The sequence below is a fragment of the Stylophora pistillata genome, chromosome 2 (genome assembly GCF_964205215.1).
Source record: "Stylophora pistillata chromosome 2, jaStyPist1.2, whole genome shotgun sequence".
Classification (NCBI taxonomy): domain Eukaryota; kingdom Metazoa; phylum Cnidaria; class Anthozoa; order Scleractinia; family Pocilloporidae; genus Stylophora; species Stylophora pistillata.
In genome coordinates this window covers 25,112,218-25,129,120 of record NC_142520.1, presented here as the reverse complement: position 1 = coordinate 25,129,120, position 16,903 = coordinate 25,112,218, and the positions used below count along the sequence as shown (strand labels likewise).

At 37.6% G+C, this 16,903-nt stretch overlaps 1 pseudogene; it reads right to left on the bottom strand.

The window, feature by feature from the left end:
* Positions 1-3,648: 3,648 nt before the first annotated feature.
* LOC148738012 (melanopsin-B-like) overlaps positions 3,649-16,903 on the bottom strand; it is a 39,117-nt pseudogene continuing 25,862 nt past the window's right edge.

Here is a 16,903-nt window from a genome sequence, read left to right as displayed (position 1 = left end):
GGCTTTCTGTCGGCGAACCCATTCTGAAAAGATAACAAGAGAGTGTTTATTACCCACAACTAGCGAAAAACAATTACCGTCTTTTTATATGTAAATCGATCTTAAAGCGCAATTGTTTACCAAATGAAGATATCACTCAATCTGACACGCAAATGTCGAACCAAAAATGTTTCCCTCTCGAATATTGTTCAATGAAACTTCTTTTTGGGGTTGCAACTTAATTAGCGGACCCTTGAAAGTTTTGCACTGGTGCCAAGGGGGTATGTATGCTGTCCAGTGGTCTGTAACAAAGTCTCGCAGTAGCTATATAAATAAGCTGAACCTTTAGTTAATATATTAATATTTACATATGTAAATCAAGACCTTCTCATTAGAACAAAGGTAGATGTCTCAAAACTCCAGCAAACCCTTTGGAAAAACTCTCTTAGTGTCTTCGAACATGAAAAACGCGAATAAATAATCCTTGAATGCAAGAATTCAACCTTTCGTTTTGTTTTCAGGGTTAACCGAGTTATACAATTTTCTAGACGACAGGCTGCCCTAGAAAAAAAAAACCTGTCCCGAAAAGTATACCATTTTTCTTGGATTTGATTAGTTTCCTTTCGTATATCAAAGGGTCCTTTATGGAAATGAATCCGATTTCAGTTGAAAGACACGTTTCGATATCGCCATGAGCTTTCAAATTGTATAACAACTCTATATTATGTTAATCAAGGTTGTGAAATAAGTATTGAAACTCACTTTTAGGTCTTTAAGGAAAAGAAACACATTCCCTTTTGTGTTAAAGAAAAATTTTATTCACGTCGTAAATTAATCAGTATTTTAAAACGCGTTTTTGTTTTTTTTTCATTATTTTTTTCCAATCCCAGATGTACCAACCATATCAAACGGTGAAAAAAAAGGTACCGCAATTAAGAAGTGAAGAAAAGCTAAAATTTTCTCGAGTAACTGCACTATAAGTGGAGATCTTCTCTCGACAGGACATTGCTATGGCAACACCGCATCTATCTTACTTTAAGCTACACCTGTCCTAAACTGTAAAATAATTTCGGTAAATTCGATTTGAAATTGGCGCGCTCAGCAAGATTAATTCATCTTTTCAGAATATATAGCTAACGACAATTTTGTAGACTCTTTAGCACGTTTATAACCAACAGGTATAATTGTGGATGTTTTTGAGGGGATGTACTTGACATACCTTTTTGTACATTAGGGTTGTTGAATACATTGTTAGAATTTTATCTCGACAGAGCTAAAGAAGTAAATAACAAGAAATATGTCTTCTGCGCACAACTGCTGAGACCACTGACTTCCTCATCCCTGGATTTCCACCAACCACCAAAAAAAAACTCAAGAAATCTAATATTGCAACCAACTGAACCATTGCAATTTCTGAGTAGCTGTTACTCTTAGAATTTTGCTTCAACTTGCGTACCATACAGAGTGGCAACGCCCTTTCTGGCTCTGTTGATGGCAATACCTACAGTGATGTGCTAAGCACTTGGTACAACTAAGTATGAAACATGAGGTTGTCAATGTACCTTCAATAGGTAAAATGTATCCATTTGACTTCTTTACCCTAGCAGTTCCGAATGCCCAGTCAATGTGTTAACATTAACCTACACATTAACCTACACATTAACCTACACATTAACCTACACATTAACCTACACATTAACCTACACATTTCCTTGTAATTGGTTACGAGAATTTGATGTTCAATCCATTATGCAGAGTAACAATTTCTACCTGATAAGTTTGAGTATTCTCATTTCCTGTTTGCTGGATCATGTATAATTATTATAGGGAGAACTTACAGGTTAATCACCTCTGGGACATACGAGGTTTAAAGAAAACAACTTAGCCTTGATCAAAGCACATTTTCCATGTACAAATCTTTATCAAGGAAATCTCATTCACAATTATGACAGAAATTTATTATTTTCCTTTCTAATATAAGACACTTCTACCATTTACTGGATCTCTTGAAAGCTTCACCGCATTTAGATATACTCCTTTAGAAAGAGAGTATATTCCTTGTCACAGTAGCATTCAACATATGACAAGGATCAAAATCATTTCCATAAGGTGATGACATAGAAAAATTACTCAACAATCAGGAGGAGCTTTTAGTTACTGATTATTTTCTTTATTCTTGTGACCCTAATGGATGATTGAGGAGTGATAATGTAAGGAGAATTTGGATTCTGGTCACTCTTAGGGGTTAAAGCATTAACTTTTGATTTAAATTTTACCCTGCGTCATTGAATGGATGAATTAGGCCAGCTTAGCTAGGAGCCACCACTGGTGCAAGAATACGGAGGAAAGTTGACGGGCCGATAGAAGAAAGTTGAAGTGCTTACAACACAAAACTTCAGTGTTTTTCAGTATAGCCTAAAATTGCATCTGAATTACTACTCAGGAAAATAGCCTTGAGTAGAGGAATTTGACCTATACGCGAAATTTAAGTAGTAACGTACAGTTGTACAACCTGTTGTTTGGACTCTACCAGAGTTCAAGTTCAAAAGACATCTTTACTAAATCTTTGAAGATGAAGTTGAGAATGAAGAGTTCTCTTCATGAGCTTGAAACCAAACGTCCTATATAGTCTAATAGCAGGTCCTTGGGCAATTGAGGTTGTCAAAAGAATTCTCTCAGGCCACATTCAAAGTGGACAACACCATTTCTCTACAATCAGGTGGTAACGGCCCTTTTTACAGTTCCCAATGACATATTGGATATGTAACCGCGCAAGTATGTAAACGGGGCAGGGGTTGATGGAACATCGGAGTCTGATATACAATCGACCCTTGCTGAGGACAATATTTATAAAACCTATGGTCATCCCTTACAAAAAGGGAAAATTCCTTCAAGACACGGTTGCGGGAGCAAAAATATGAAGGCCTTTATTCTTAAAATGTATTTGGACAGCCAAAAGCAGCTCAATGTTTTCTATTCTTTTAAGAAGAAGTAGTTTTATCGGAATGTCGGCTGGGACTATTCATTTTACACCTGATCTGGTCGCACAAATTAACAGCCCACGTGTGAATTTCCCTAAAACCGCTCCCAGAAATATTACACGAGTCAACCCCAGCCTCATTTACTTGGGTGTGTGGTTATATATCCAATTTGGTGCTGGGAACTGTAAAAAGAGCTATTAGAAACTCCTCCCTGAAGTGAAGATGGCGAGTGTTAGATATTTACTGAGCCACTAAAAAGCATGCTAAATATCCCCCGTTAGCTACAAACATTGAGGTGAAGAGTTGGTTCGATGTACAGTGAAAAGGTCAAATGGTAAAGCGCAAAAAATTTTTTTAACTCATTTATTCCTACAACAATTACAATATTTTTAAGGTCGAAATCCCATATGCAATGTTCGAAGCTGACTTAAGCATAAGCCATTCTGAGTTTGAGTAGCCAATCTATGATTTCCATACATTTCTACAAGTCGATATATAATTTGACTTCTTAAATGGGGAGCGTATATCTAGCAAACTCAGTGGAGTATTTGACTGGCATTTTGCTGTAAGACTAATTCAACCCCACTCCTATTTGCTAATTAAAACAGCGCCCGTGTGCATAGGCTTATGTTAATTTCACTAGGAAGAGTCACAATTCAACTGATCGGTCAATTTATTGTGAACAGAGCTAGGAAATTATTCTGCTATGAACTCTATCTCTTACAACCTGGGGGTTATTTTCCACTGAGAAAACTCGATTGGATCGTGACACGGTGTAGAACACTTTTACATAGCAAATTGATATTAATGTCAAGGATGTCGCGATGTAGATACATTCGATGAAGACGGTGTATATGCTATGTTGGTGTCGAATGTATACAAGCACATTGCCTTGCCAAGAAGACGCCGCTTTTTTGAGAGGAAATCGTTGCATCTGCTGACAACGAGCACGCCGGTCTTTTTTCTTGTCCAGTTGAAGGATGCGTGCGTACTTTTCAGGGCGACTGTAACCTGGAGCTGCATTTGCATTATGGTAAGTGCACATTTGTAGAGGAAAGACACTCGCTTATCGACAAGGCGAAGATACTTTACACTGAAAAACTCCAGGAAGGTTCTAGCACACTGCCCCTTATTGCCAGTTGTGAGCTCTCAGGCCAAAGTGTTCAAGCGTTACCGCAGGTTTGGGCATTGAAATCTTCGAAGAAGGCTTCCCGATGCATTGCTAAGCAGAAATCCTACTTAGACGGGAAATTTAAAATAGGAGAACTGACTGGATTGAAAGCAGATCCGGTACAAGTGGCTCAAGATATGAGGCATGCAAAACACGAAGATGGGAGTCGAAGATTTACTGTAGATGAATTCCTAGCGCCATAACAAATAAAATCCTATTTCTCAAGGGTGGCTGCGAAATTTCGGCAAGGAAGTCACTGAGTTGTAGATGAGTGGGACACTCAAGCTGTCGCAGAACCAGATGCGTACTCCTCCGCCCGTGCCTACATTCTTGAAGAGTGTCAGTGTCAGCTGATCCACCCGATCATGTATGATACATACAATCTCTGTGAACGGTATACAAAAAATAAGCTAACCAAACTTAGCGTCCCTATTTTGCGCATAACATGCAGGCACTTTGAATTGCAAATTGACAGTCTTCCACTAAGGTTAAAAATGCTGTATATTGAATTAATTGCAGACCTAGTAAGGTCGTGTTCTTGAACGTTACTATTTTCGATTTTTCTGTAAATTTTCGATTTTTCGATTTTTTCGGTATTAGATACATATGATGCACGATCCTCGCAATAGATAGCGCTATTTAAGCAATAGCGAAAATCAGACCTGAAAAAAATCGCAGTACAAAAAAAACCGCAGTACAAAATATATGAACTTCATATATTTCATTGTATCTCATTTATCATTTTCACGGGTTTATTATGAATCAACTTAACGGCCTGCTCCCAGTTTGCTTGCTAGCTCAATTGGTAGAGCGCTGCACTAGTATCGCAGAGGTCAGTGGTTCGAGTCCCGTACAGGCCTGATTTTTTTCAGGTCTGATTTTCGCTATTGCTTAAATAGCGCTATCTAATGCGAGGATCGAGCATCATATGTAAAGTAATTTTATTTGACTGATGTGATAAAATAAAAGTTAGCAAAAGTCTCTCCATAAACCTTGAAAATATTCTACAGAATACCCTGCAATAAACACAATAGTCATTTTGGTTACTTTTGTGTGCTCATAAGTCACCTTAGTCTAAAATATCCAGATTTCAAAGCAACTTACCTAAAAACAATGAGACATTATTACGATAACAGTTACTATTTAATTATACAGTCAAGCCTAGTGAATAAATAGCCAGGAAACCAATTAAGATTAAAATGTTTAGAAAAAATTATCACAACAGTTATTGTTAAATTATACAGTCAAAGCTAGTGAATAAATAGCTAGGAAACCAATTTAGCTTAAAATGTTTAGACAGAACTACCACAACAGTTACAGTTAAATTATACAGTCAAAGCTAGTGAATAAATAGCCAGGAATACATTATGGGTTATATGCCCAACATCAAACAAACCTATCAAAAATATACACATAGAGACACACTATTAATTTTAGAAAGAGATATGATTTACGTAAAACTATCAATACATTTCCCATCTAATTAATTAAGAAAAACTTGATTATGAATTATTTCACAAAGCCTCAAAAATTATAAAAATTGGGCTCATCCTCGGTGTAATAACCTGTGAAGCTCACGAGTGACGTAAATAAAGACAACAAAACATTATAAACAATAGCATACAGCAAAACAATACCTCATGAAACAAAGAAAACCTCGTCAGGTTTTTACACCGAGGATGACCCAAAAATTGTTATCTTGGTAAACTTGTCTCCCATATTTTTGCCACTTGCACTGTCAATGTTAGCAAAAAAGTTTGGCAAATCGCATGTCTTTCCAACAGCATCCGAAACTGCACAGTTCTTTTCAGGGACCCAACCAATTTGTTGTTCTCCTGCCTCAGTTAGACAAAACCCTCCAATACCATATTGAGAACTACATGCTAAGGTCTTTCTCCACTGTTGATCGAATCATAAGGACCTCGTGAGCATTCAAGTGTTATTTTTCGACTGGCGGCCAAGTAGGCTTACGCTAGTATGCTATCTGCTATAAACGAAAAATCTCCTTTACTTTACCTCGAATTTACCATTTCTTTCCGCAGTACAAGCAGATAACCAGTCAATAGACACAAGGCGAAATTTTTCGGTGGGTACGGATTGGAAAGAATGTAGGCCATAATGATAATCTACTCCACGAGGGAAAAGACCCTGTGTGGTGTTTTTTATTGAAGCGGTCGCCCAGTTTAACTTTCAGAGTGAATTCATTAAAGTTCTTTGAAATTTTTTTTTTCTTTCCTGTTTTTTTTTTTTTTTTGGCACAGAAAAAAATCTCTGTATAGAGGTTTCCCGTTGACGTCACGTATCTCATAGCAACCATGTTGGCCGCCATCTTTAAGGTCAGGTCTTCCAATGTTAACAAGCGATTCTGACTATGTCTGCGAAAAAAGCTTACTTTTCAACGCTCGATCCGCTCGATGAAGGGAAATATTTGAAAACAATAGCTTGTATAGACAACATTTATCTGTTTGAGACCGCAAATAAGGAATGATCGTCAAATGTTAGCGATTTTCCACCGATAACTTACTGGGACCTCGTGAACTATCTAGTCCTAAATTCACTGGACGAAAAAATTAGGATATGTATGAAGACAGTTTAAAAAAAATTTCGTCTCTTTTGATTTTGCTGACGAAATTTTAGGCTATGAATTCAAGCCAAAAGGTACTTTGTATTGCTTCCCAATAATGCTTGCTGAGTGGCTGCAAATCCTTTAGGGGATCAATTGTAAGTTTAGAGTGCTTTGACAACCTACAATCCAAAAATGTTTCATGGTTTTACTCCCTCGAAATGGGTATATTTTCAACTGAACTGGGTTTCCTTGATACAGCGACGTTAACTCATATAAAGATTTTTCTCATTGCTTTGCCACATGGTTGGCTCTTAAAACAATGATTTCTTTTGTTCAAAGGTTGGAAAAATTTGATGAAACATCAAAAGAAATTCGATATTAATGTTTGTAGACCAGATACATCACTGTAAGTGATGAGCCAGCTCTAGGAAATCACTCAGGTATAATACACTATGAGTAGACCCTTAATATATAAGGTCTATAAGGAAACAATGGGTTACACAACAACCCAAAATGACCCACCAAGAGGTTCAGGGAAAAAATCCTTGCCAAAATGAACTGCCAACTCCTTCCCCAAAGAATAAAATAGTTGGACCCTTACAGTAATTACCTGGAAAAATAGGTCTACACTGCACGAATGTGTGTCACATTAAGGGCAGCCCCTTTGCAACAGCTCAAGGAGCACTTCTAGTAGGTCTTTTTTTTTTTTTTTTTCGGCAGCCTTTATGTTGCCTCTAAGAAAACACTGGGTAACACCACCATTTGCTGGTGCCCAAATTACACAGTCCCTAAAAAATAGAAGTCGTACTCACCAATAGTGCTCCCAATAACAATAATATTTCATTCAGTCCCAATAATTACATTTTTCAGTAAAGTACACGATCAGTGCATTGATATTTATGAGAAATGCATGGAAACACACCCTCAAATAGAAAACAAAACAAAACAAAACAGGTGATATTCTGGTACAAAAAATTCTGCCCCTGTAAATGAAATAAACCAGACACAAGAGTGGCAGGGCTCACTTCCTGCCAAAGCTATATAAATTTTGAATTCCAATATGCATTGACTTGTATACAAGTCCCCACGACACTGCAATGCAATGTGCCTCCACGGGTATATGCTCCAAGTAACTAGTAATTTAAAGGTTTATCTATCTCAATTAACCTTAAAAGTCAAACTGACTCCAGAGAAACAGTTTGCATGCAAACTATTCTGGTTTACAATACTAGAAACTACAATTTCAGGAAAGCCACAAATGAAACATTACTCACTTTGAACAACAGATAAGCACTGATTGGCAAAACTTAACATTGAAAAAACCTTCAGTGCTTTAATAAGGACTACTTGGGATTTCAATTTGCGTCTTTTAGACGAAAAATCAAGCGCTTTTTCTCCTTGATGGACGATAACACTTGGGAAATAATAATATCCCTTCTTGTCGCGATTTGAGCGGTTGGAACAACCGACAACAGAGCAAAAATTGACCATCTTTCCGTCAGCCCTTCGGTTCGTGTTATGTTTTCCGCGAGAGGTTGACCTTCAGGATGGCCGTCAGTGCGTTTCTATGGAAACGTGACGTCATGCGGGAAACCTCTATACTTTTTAGCAAGCTCGTGTGCGTGTTGTTCTCGCGTGCACTTCAGTCACGGCACAAAACTTAAGTCAAGTGATTAAATATTACTGGCAGCCATGTTTGCTGTAATAGGCTTTTCTTGGCTCAGAAGTAGTTTATGTGGGTTAATCATCCAACTGACGGAGAATGCACAAAAAGACTATCAAAGCCTCAGGATAGATAAATATTTACGGCTTTAGTAGGTTCGTCGAGTTACAAAGTTGAAATGTTTTCAGTTGGTCGAATACTATGGTGGAAGTAGCTAGTACAGCAAATCAATAAGTTTATGCTGAAGAAATGGCCCACTTTTGTCAATATTTTACTCTGGTAAGTTAAGAAGGTAAAATTTAGCTTCAGTTAAGTTTAGTTGACTTTTTATAATGTTATTTATACTGCTCAAGGTATAAGTGAGTGGCAAGAATTGAGCCTTTCTCCAGGATACCTTTCTATCGTTTTATCTTGATGATCTGATATTGTAGGTTTTATGTTACTCTATATTTTATCCAGATGATAATACAGAGTCAACCCTTTTATCAACTTTTTCATCACGAAATACAAGACAGAAATTTTGTTGAAAAAGATAGCTGCGGAAAGAGTTCCATATAACCCCATACATTAATTATGCATTCATTTCATAAAGTCTAAATATAAAGATTTCTTTGCAACACTCTATGTATAATTAATGTATGGGGTTATATGGAACTCTTGCCACTAGCTGTTTTGGTAAGAAGATGGAAGAGTACTCATTGCCAGATTTCCTATATCAGGAAATCCTACATGTAAGTGTTACCCATGCCAGCATAGGGGCTAGACAGGTGCATGACTATTTTAACATGGGGTTTCTATGTATATGGAAGCCATTGCCCACCTCACGATAACAACAATTTAACTCATAGTCCATTGCAGGGTTACCTCCCCCCTACCAACCAGTACCCATATTCACACCCGGAAAAGGTGAGACACTTTGAGCTTACAGTGTCGTGCCCAAGAACATACTGAAATGCTATAACGACGCCAAAACTGAACTAATTTCAAGTCCAGTCCACTAGCCATTCGGCCATCATGCTTCCTCCTCTGATTGTTATTATTAGACTGTAGTGAATGGGGTCAATTGGGATTAGGGTGGAACCCTCCTTCCGGTTAGCTCAGTTGGCTAGAGCACCGGATTGTGATGTGCAGGAAGTCGAGGGTTCGAGCCCCGGCTGGACCAATACTCATGGTCTTAAAATAACTGAGGAAAATTTGCTACCTTTCTATAATACCCAGAAATGGATAGATATTCTAGTCTCCTTGAATAAGGCCGAATAAACTGCAGGCCCCGTCTCCAGCAGGGTTAGGGGTAGGAGATGTTAATTTCCCATGCACGAGATTATTGTCTGGTGGATGTCCTTCCCTGGGGTGGGGTGGGTGGGTCTTTGCGGGATGGGTGGGAAGGTGAGATTGTTACAGGGACTGAAGCAGCTGCCAGGGCTGCCTGATATGCTGATGTCCAATCTCAGCCTCAACTGACAAAATGTAATAAGCGCTATTGATCAGCACATGTAAATATGCGCTATATAAATTGGTAAATTATAAATTGTTATTATAAAACCTAACAACATTATGTAACCAATAGCGACTTAAGGTAACTTAAGGCGACTTAAGGCGACTTTAGGCGACTTAAGGCAACCTAATGTCCCAGAGTAGACCTAGTATACAGCTTCAGTTAATAACGATTATTTGAAAGACATTGAATTGTGAACATTACTCACAACAGCTGCGGAGAATGTACATGCAGTTTCCATTTTAAGCATGAGACCTTCACCGCATTGCAGTTTTCCCAGTACCTTGAAATATATGTAATTACCAAAGAGTCGTTGAAGACAGTGAAAAAATGGGCAGCCAAGTATTTTACCGTCATGAAAAATCCTACTATCCTGTCTTACCATCAGAAGAGATCAACTCCGAGACTAAAAGTACTATGAAAGAGTTTTTGAGGAGGTATCTTTCGTTGAGGCAAAGGACAGTTTGGGAGGAAACTACCAAGGATAAGGCAGGGGCTTTACCACCGGCCGCCCATACATCGCAACAAGATTCCACCAAAGTGCACTCGGGATTAGGGTACGATTTTGACTCTAGAGATCAGCCAGTAGGGTTCAGCAGCGACAAAGTTCAAGCTTCTTCGGAGGGTGGGAATGTGACAGATGTCACATTTGTTGACGACTGTATCGTTGAAGTAGCAGTTGCTGAGGTGCGAACATATGAAGACGAGTGTGACACAGACCCAGAAAACGACTTTTCTGACCGAGAGGATGAAGCTATCAACCCAATTACGGTTTTTAGTTTCCGGCGACCAATTGGCGCCCATTTTCGCTTGGATTTCTAAGGTACGCTCACAGTAGATATCTCTAATAAACTTCTTGAAGAGTAGACAAAAGAACACTCCTTTCCGATCATTTCATCGGAGCCAATCGCAATCGACGCACTGTAAACCAATCTGTTAAGCCAGAGGATTCTTCACAACTTTTCTGTCTTACTCCGGATGATCTTTTTTCGAACATTTTTACCGGCTAAAGAGGTAAAGAGGAATTTTTTAAAAGTGCACAAGTGTAAACAGAATTTGGTGTGCAGAAGAGATGTAACTTACTTAAAAACCCTTTAAACAAAGACCGTCCGAGAGTCAATTGGAGGATCTTGGAATTATGTCATTCCAGAATTGACCAAAAGGTGTTCTCGAATCAATTTTCGAGTTTACGCTTTACGTACCTTTTCAGCCAAAAATAGGCTCGCCAAGTTAATCATTAACCGTCATTTAATTGACAATTGACAAATGGCCTAAAATGTAATTGAGAACTGACCGGATAAATGGCCGAGATTTTAAATGACAAGTGACATTTGTACCCCCCCCCCCCCTCCCATCCAGACCCTCAAAATATTGAAGTTTCCCGAAGATCACAACATTCACGAGAAGGCGGTGATTTTTGCTGCGTCATTGACAAATTGCAAAATTTACTCACTATCTTCGTAATGACTGTTATAATATCCCCATTGTTTCATTGTTTCAGTTCTTTCTTTCTTGCCATTTAGTGACAATATAATGATTTCTTGTAAATCATGGCTGACGTCCTCTCCATTGATTTATTAATTTTTAATGATCAATGCACTTGAATAATTTTACGCTTGTCTAAAGTCGACAAACACTGTCCTTCACTACGTCCTATATAAACTGAGATTACACTATGTGTTTCGTGATTCACTAACCTTTTCCGTTAACGCAAAAGTGAAAGCATTATCGTAGAGCTAAAACAAAACTAATTTTAATACCTCTTTCCGTTTCTTAGCCAATAAACTGTCTTGGATAACAGCATATGTTTCAAGATCATTATAAATAATTGAGACACCAAGGAGAGAAAATTAAAGGTATTTCAGTGACCTAAGAAACTCACTCCTTCCTGAAAACTGTTTACATTTTTAGAAGCCTAAATTCAACGCCTTTGTTAATCCCTGTTTCTAATGAGCAGCAAAAAAATCATCAAGGGGTGACCGTCTCGGTTCTCCCCCATCCTAGCATTAGCACTGCACTGATGAGGCCCAGAAGGCCGAAACAGTACTGTCTGCAGTTAGTTATATATATATATATATATATATATATATATAATTATCTCCATTTGCGGTTTACGTCTAACGCCTAACACTTGTTCATCAATCTTGTAAAGAGAAGCATGTCAGCAAGAAACGAGCCAATAAGAAATTTATGATATGAGTGATTTTTTTGCCGCATCATAGACGTTTATCATTATGTCAAGATTTAGTGGTCGTACGTGTATTTATATGGTATAATCAGTACACTGGGAAGGAACAGTATACCTTTGGCTCTTAACTGAGAAGAACACCGGAGTTTACAGCATAAACGTGACTTGATATATATATATATATATATATATATATATAATTTGAAGCATTCTTGTTGGCTTATTTATTGCTCTGTTATGTTTAATTCAAAGCTTGTTCATCCAATCTACATTGAAATATCAAGTCACCACTAACGTCTTTCCGTCAGCTATGAAGATATTGATTTTATGTCTTTCTTGTTGAGTAAACTTGTGCTTTTTAAAGTCGTCTGCCAATGGGAACGGGTTTTTTTCTGCCCTCGCGAAGCCTGGTGTGATTTTTGACATAAACTAGACGGTACTGCACACCGAGCTGACATAAGATTTTCATTTTTTGTATCTCTTAGTAGGGTCTAATTTTCAGAAGTGGTACGGTTTCATATTTCAAACCGTGAAGATCTACTTAGCCGTATTATTTATGTGTCACGTTTGCTCGCAACCACCAGAGGTGAGTCAAGAATGCTACATCTAGATTAGATTCTTTATCAACCTCACCAGTACAGCTGTATTTGGGTGTTTTGCAAGTCAACAGAAGCAAAAAAATATTCAGCAACGTAAATGACGAGTCCCGATATGCTGTCAACTTTTGTGGTGTCCCGGCTTGCAATTTTCATATGATCTTTGGAAATTGGCAATATGAACGGAAATTACACATATAAAGTAAAAAAAAAAAAAAAAAAAAAAAAAAAATAAGCTGTGAATGAGGTCAGCTTGCTATCTGTAATTTTATTTGGAAACTTTACAAAAGTACGCACAAAACTTTCAATTCATGCATAAATCTGAATTTTTTCTTGAATAATTTCTCTAGCAGTCTGGCCCTGGTAGAATCCAGTTATTTTGTAGTTTCAACCGATATATCGGAGTTTTACTCACACTTACCCCTAATTTGAATGTCTATAATAGTATACTTTTATTTCCATAGGTTTTTGGAGGTACAATTTTTAAGAGAGCGTCGCTTGATGCTAAACTAGGTATGATACTGATTATTGTGGTTAAAGCTTTTTAATTCATAGTCATGAGCATACTACGGTCTTGCTAAGTTAAATTACTGTTATTGACGGAGTGATTGAGATTTTCTCTACAAATATCGATTACATCTACAAGTATAATTTACACGGCAAGGATTTTAAACATTTCGTTGGAATCGCCCCCTAAATTTTTAGGCTGTTTGATGGGGTGGGGCTGTGGTGACGGGACTGCTAAGAGAAGCTGAAAAATCACTTATACAGTATCTTTTTCATATCTTCTTCTGTTTTTTTTTTTTTTTTCAGTACGCTGTCCGGGAACAACTCTAGGTGTATCGCCGTATCCCAACCCCTGTGCGAGATCACCCTGTGGACAGGGAATGCAATGTTTTCCATGTTCGAATTGTAAAGGCGCAATCTGTCAGCCGATTTTGCGCTGAAAAAAGCATTAAGACGTTCTAACTGCTACTTGTGGATAAAAGAAAGCCGTAAATAAACCAACGAAGATAATTCACAGGGATATTAAATATTGTGACTAAAACTTTAAAATTATGCGCCTTAGTGGTTGCCAGGTTCTATTGGGTGGAGCCAGTTACGTCAAGACGTACAACTATCATACGCATCAATTATCTTTGCCGCGTCATGGACGTTCTTCTTCTTTTTCTAATACATACAATGTATTACAAAGTGATTCATTGTTTCATTGCAAGAAACTATTTTGAATCATTGATATTATTCCATTCACTCAGTATCTCTGGCATTCACAGCGCATTGGATAGTAAAGATAGCTCAAAGTAATTATTATTGTATAATGAAATAACGATAATATTTTCAAAATAAATGGTATCTCTTTTGCTTTCTGAAAACTTTACACACTAACTCAATTCTCAGGTAAGTTACTTTGAATGGAACCTTTTGTTAGCTTTTCAGGAAAACATTTATTTTCAATATTCTTTAATTTCTACTACAAAAGCGAAGACATCACTTCCAAATGCATTTGAGATAAAGTGCAATGTAAGAAAAAGTTACTCTTTATTAGCCCTGAAATTAAACTGTTTAAATTTGCGGCATATCTAAAAAAATCATCAGTATATGGGATTTACACGGGGGGTAAGTTTCTGTTTAAACGGAACTGGGGTTCTGTGTCAGTGGGAGAAAGTAATTTGGTATTATCAACTGAGTTGGCCACCGAAAAGAGTTTCAAAACTGAACGTAAGCCCTAGGCCGGGACAACTCAGAGCTCTGATGACGAAGAGCTAACGCTCGAAACTTCAGTTTTGAAATTCTTTACGTTCGCCAATTCACGTTATCAGTTCAACTGATATTACCAAATTACCTTATATAATTTAGTAAGTAAGTAAGTAACAACTTTAATTACAGAGGGTAAGAAGACATAACAGTTAAAAACTGACGAACCAGCGTCTAGCCATTTACTAGTTGTATACAATTCATTACAAACTGAAAAGGTTGTTTCCATACTTGCTTCCTAAAGAGGGGACGATTGACATTTGTGCATCAATCTCACTTGTGAATGTAGACATGGGGAGCAAGAAATGACGATCAACGACTTTTAACCATGTCACTCAGTGATCTCAGCTTTTCATCATAATGGTCATTATTAGATATTCAATTTTATAACATAGCTTGTAAATTCGTGCAGTCAAATTTAATAGCGCGAGCGTGCTTCAATTTTCCGTTGTGCACGCTGGTGACGTCAACAGACAAATGCCTCGCGAAAAATAATTTTTCCTGCGAGTGACCTCAGCATTTTTCATTCAAAAAAGGGAAAAACTCCCGCAAAAAAGTTAAACTAGACATGGCAACAAGCGAACAAGTCGATGAAAATCTGCCTACTTTTTCTTTAGGAATGGATTTTTTAGCTCCCGAGAAAGAGCCCACAGAAAGGGAAAACAAAACAATCAAAGGTTTCATCTCGTTTCGCAACTCTAACTTCATTTTCACGCATGAATTCACCTGTCAGTTTTTGACCACTCTGAGACAAGATCATTAAAGCATGGCGAAATACTTTTCCGAAAAAAAAAATAAACAATGTATTGAGGCGTAGGAGAGGGAATTTCTGCCCTTTATACATAAACTACAGCGTTGAAAATGTTATAAAACAATTGGTTCATACGTCAGCTGTGCGTTCATCGAGATGTGAGCACTTGGGAAGATTGGACAGCACTCAAGAAGCTAGAGTTGCTCTCGGCTACGTCTCGAGCAACTCTTACCATCTTTCGTGCTCTCCAATCTTTCCGCGTGCTTCACATCTCGATGAACGCACGTTGACGTATGAGCCAACTGTTCATTAGTAATTGCTCTGTTAAGATTTTATAGTCAACTTCAGTTCAGAAGTTGGTCATTTAACATTTTCACCGCCAAGGTAGGCTGGGAAGATTGGGAAGATCTCTGAAGTTTACAGTTTTACATCATTTTCCCAGGTGCGGAGTAAGGTACATGGAAACATTTCTTTCTCAGCCATATTGTTCAAGAGCTCCTTGTAAGACCATGGCTTGGGAATGTGAAGGTTTATTTTGTTTCTATATGCTTACGCTTGTGCGATTTTAAAAAGTCAATTTCTGCCACAGCCAAGTTTAGGGAACTGAAAAGCATTTTTCTTTCTATTCTTGCGGGCAGTGGTAACAATGTTCATTTTGGTTTAAGTTTCTAAGACTAAACTCTTGTCCTATTTCATTTCTACCACCAAGAAGATATAAACAGTTTATATTATCTTGCTCCTATGTAACTGAAAATGATGCTTGAATGATGGCGTTTTTAAACTTTATTTTACAACTTGTCAGAAACAAATAAATTTTGATATTTCAGCATCCGTATTCTGGTTTTAAATCACCACTAGTAATTGCGATTTAAAAAGTTTTTAACAAATTTAAACAGTTTTTCATTCTTGAAACATGTTGATTACACATCTTTTTTCATTTCCCCACAGGTTCTCGGAATTAGAATCAAGAGAGATATGAAGCAAAGACATTTGCTACCAACGAAATGAAGAAATTTGAAGACACGCTGGAATCTCTCCTTAGACTCACAGAAATTTTCTTGAGCCTATATCTACATCTGAACGCAGTTTTCTGATTCAGTTTTCAAACAAATCATTTCCACGGTTACTATGACTCAGTTATGAATTTACATGTTCAAAAAGAGAAAAAGAGGAAAATCTCGTTGAAAGTTGTTTGACCATTTGTTTGTTTGTTTAATTTCCCTGTTAATTTACAGCTAAACCTTGCGACCCAGCTTTACCTGGAACATGTTTCGACCCGGATCCTTGTGCAACAACAAACTGCCCAGCGGGATATAAATGTTTTTCATGTTTAGACTGTTCTGGGTCTTTTTGTAAATACATCTGACGAGGAAACGATATAGCATATGCTCCTAACGTGTGACGTACAGCCAGTGGTTAATGAAAGCAATAGAAGTTAAAAGACTTTTGTGTGAACATTTGTCACATTTATACAGTATTGAACAGTTGATTCTTTCCTCCCTTCCCGTTTCCCTTCCAGACGCTAAGTGAAATCAAGTGTAGAAGTAATTGTAAAATTATTGTATTACGTAAAAACACAGAGAGTGCTTTTCTTAAGCACTAAGCTAGCATAGCGTCAGACGTAACCATAGCAATTCAATGATCTCCCTTATGGCAAGAGTGTTTCTGAGAGTTCTATTCAAAACGAGGTAAAACTTATAGAGTCCTAAAGTGCTTACGTCACGTTTCCATAGCACCGGAATTCTGTGGTCTAAACAA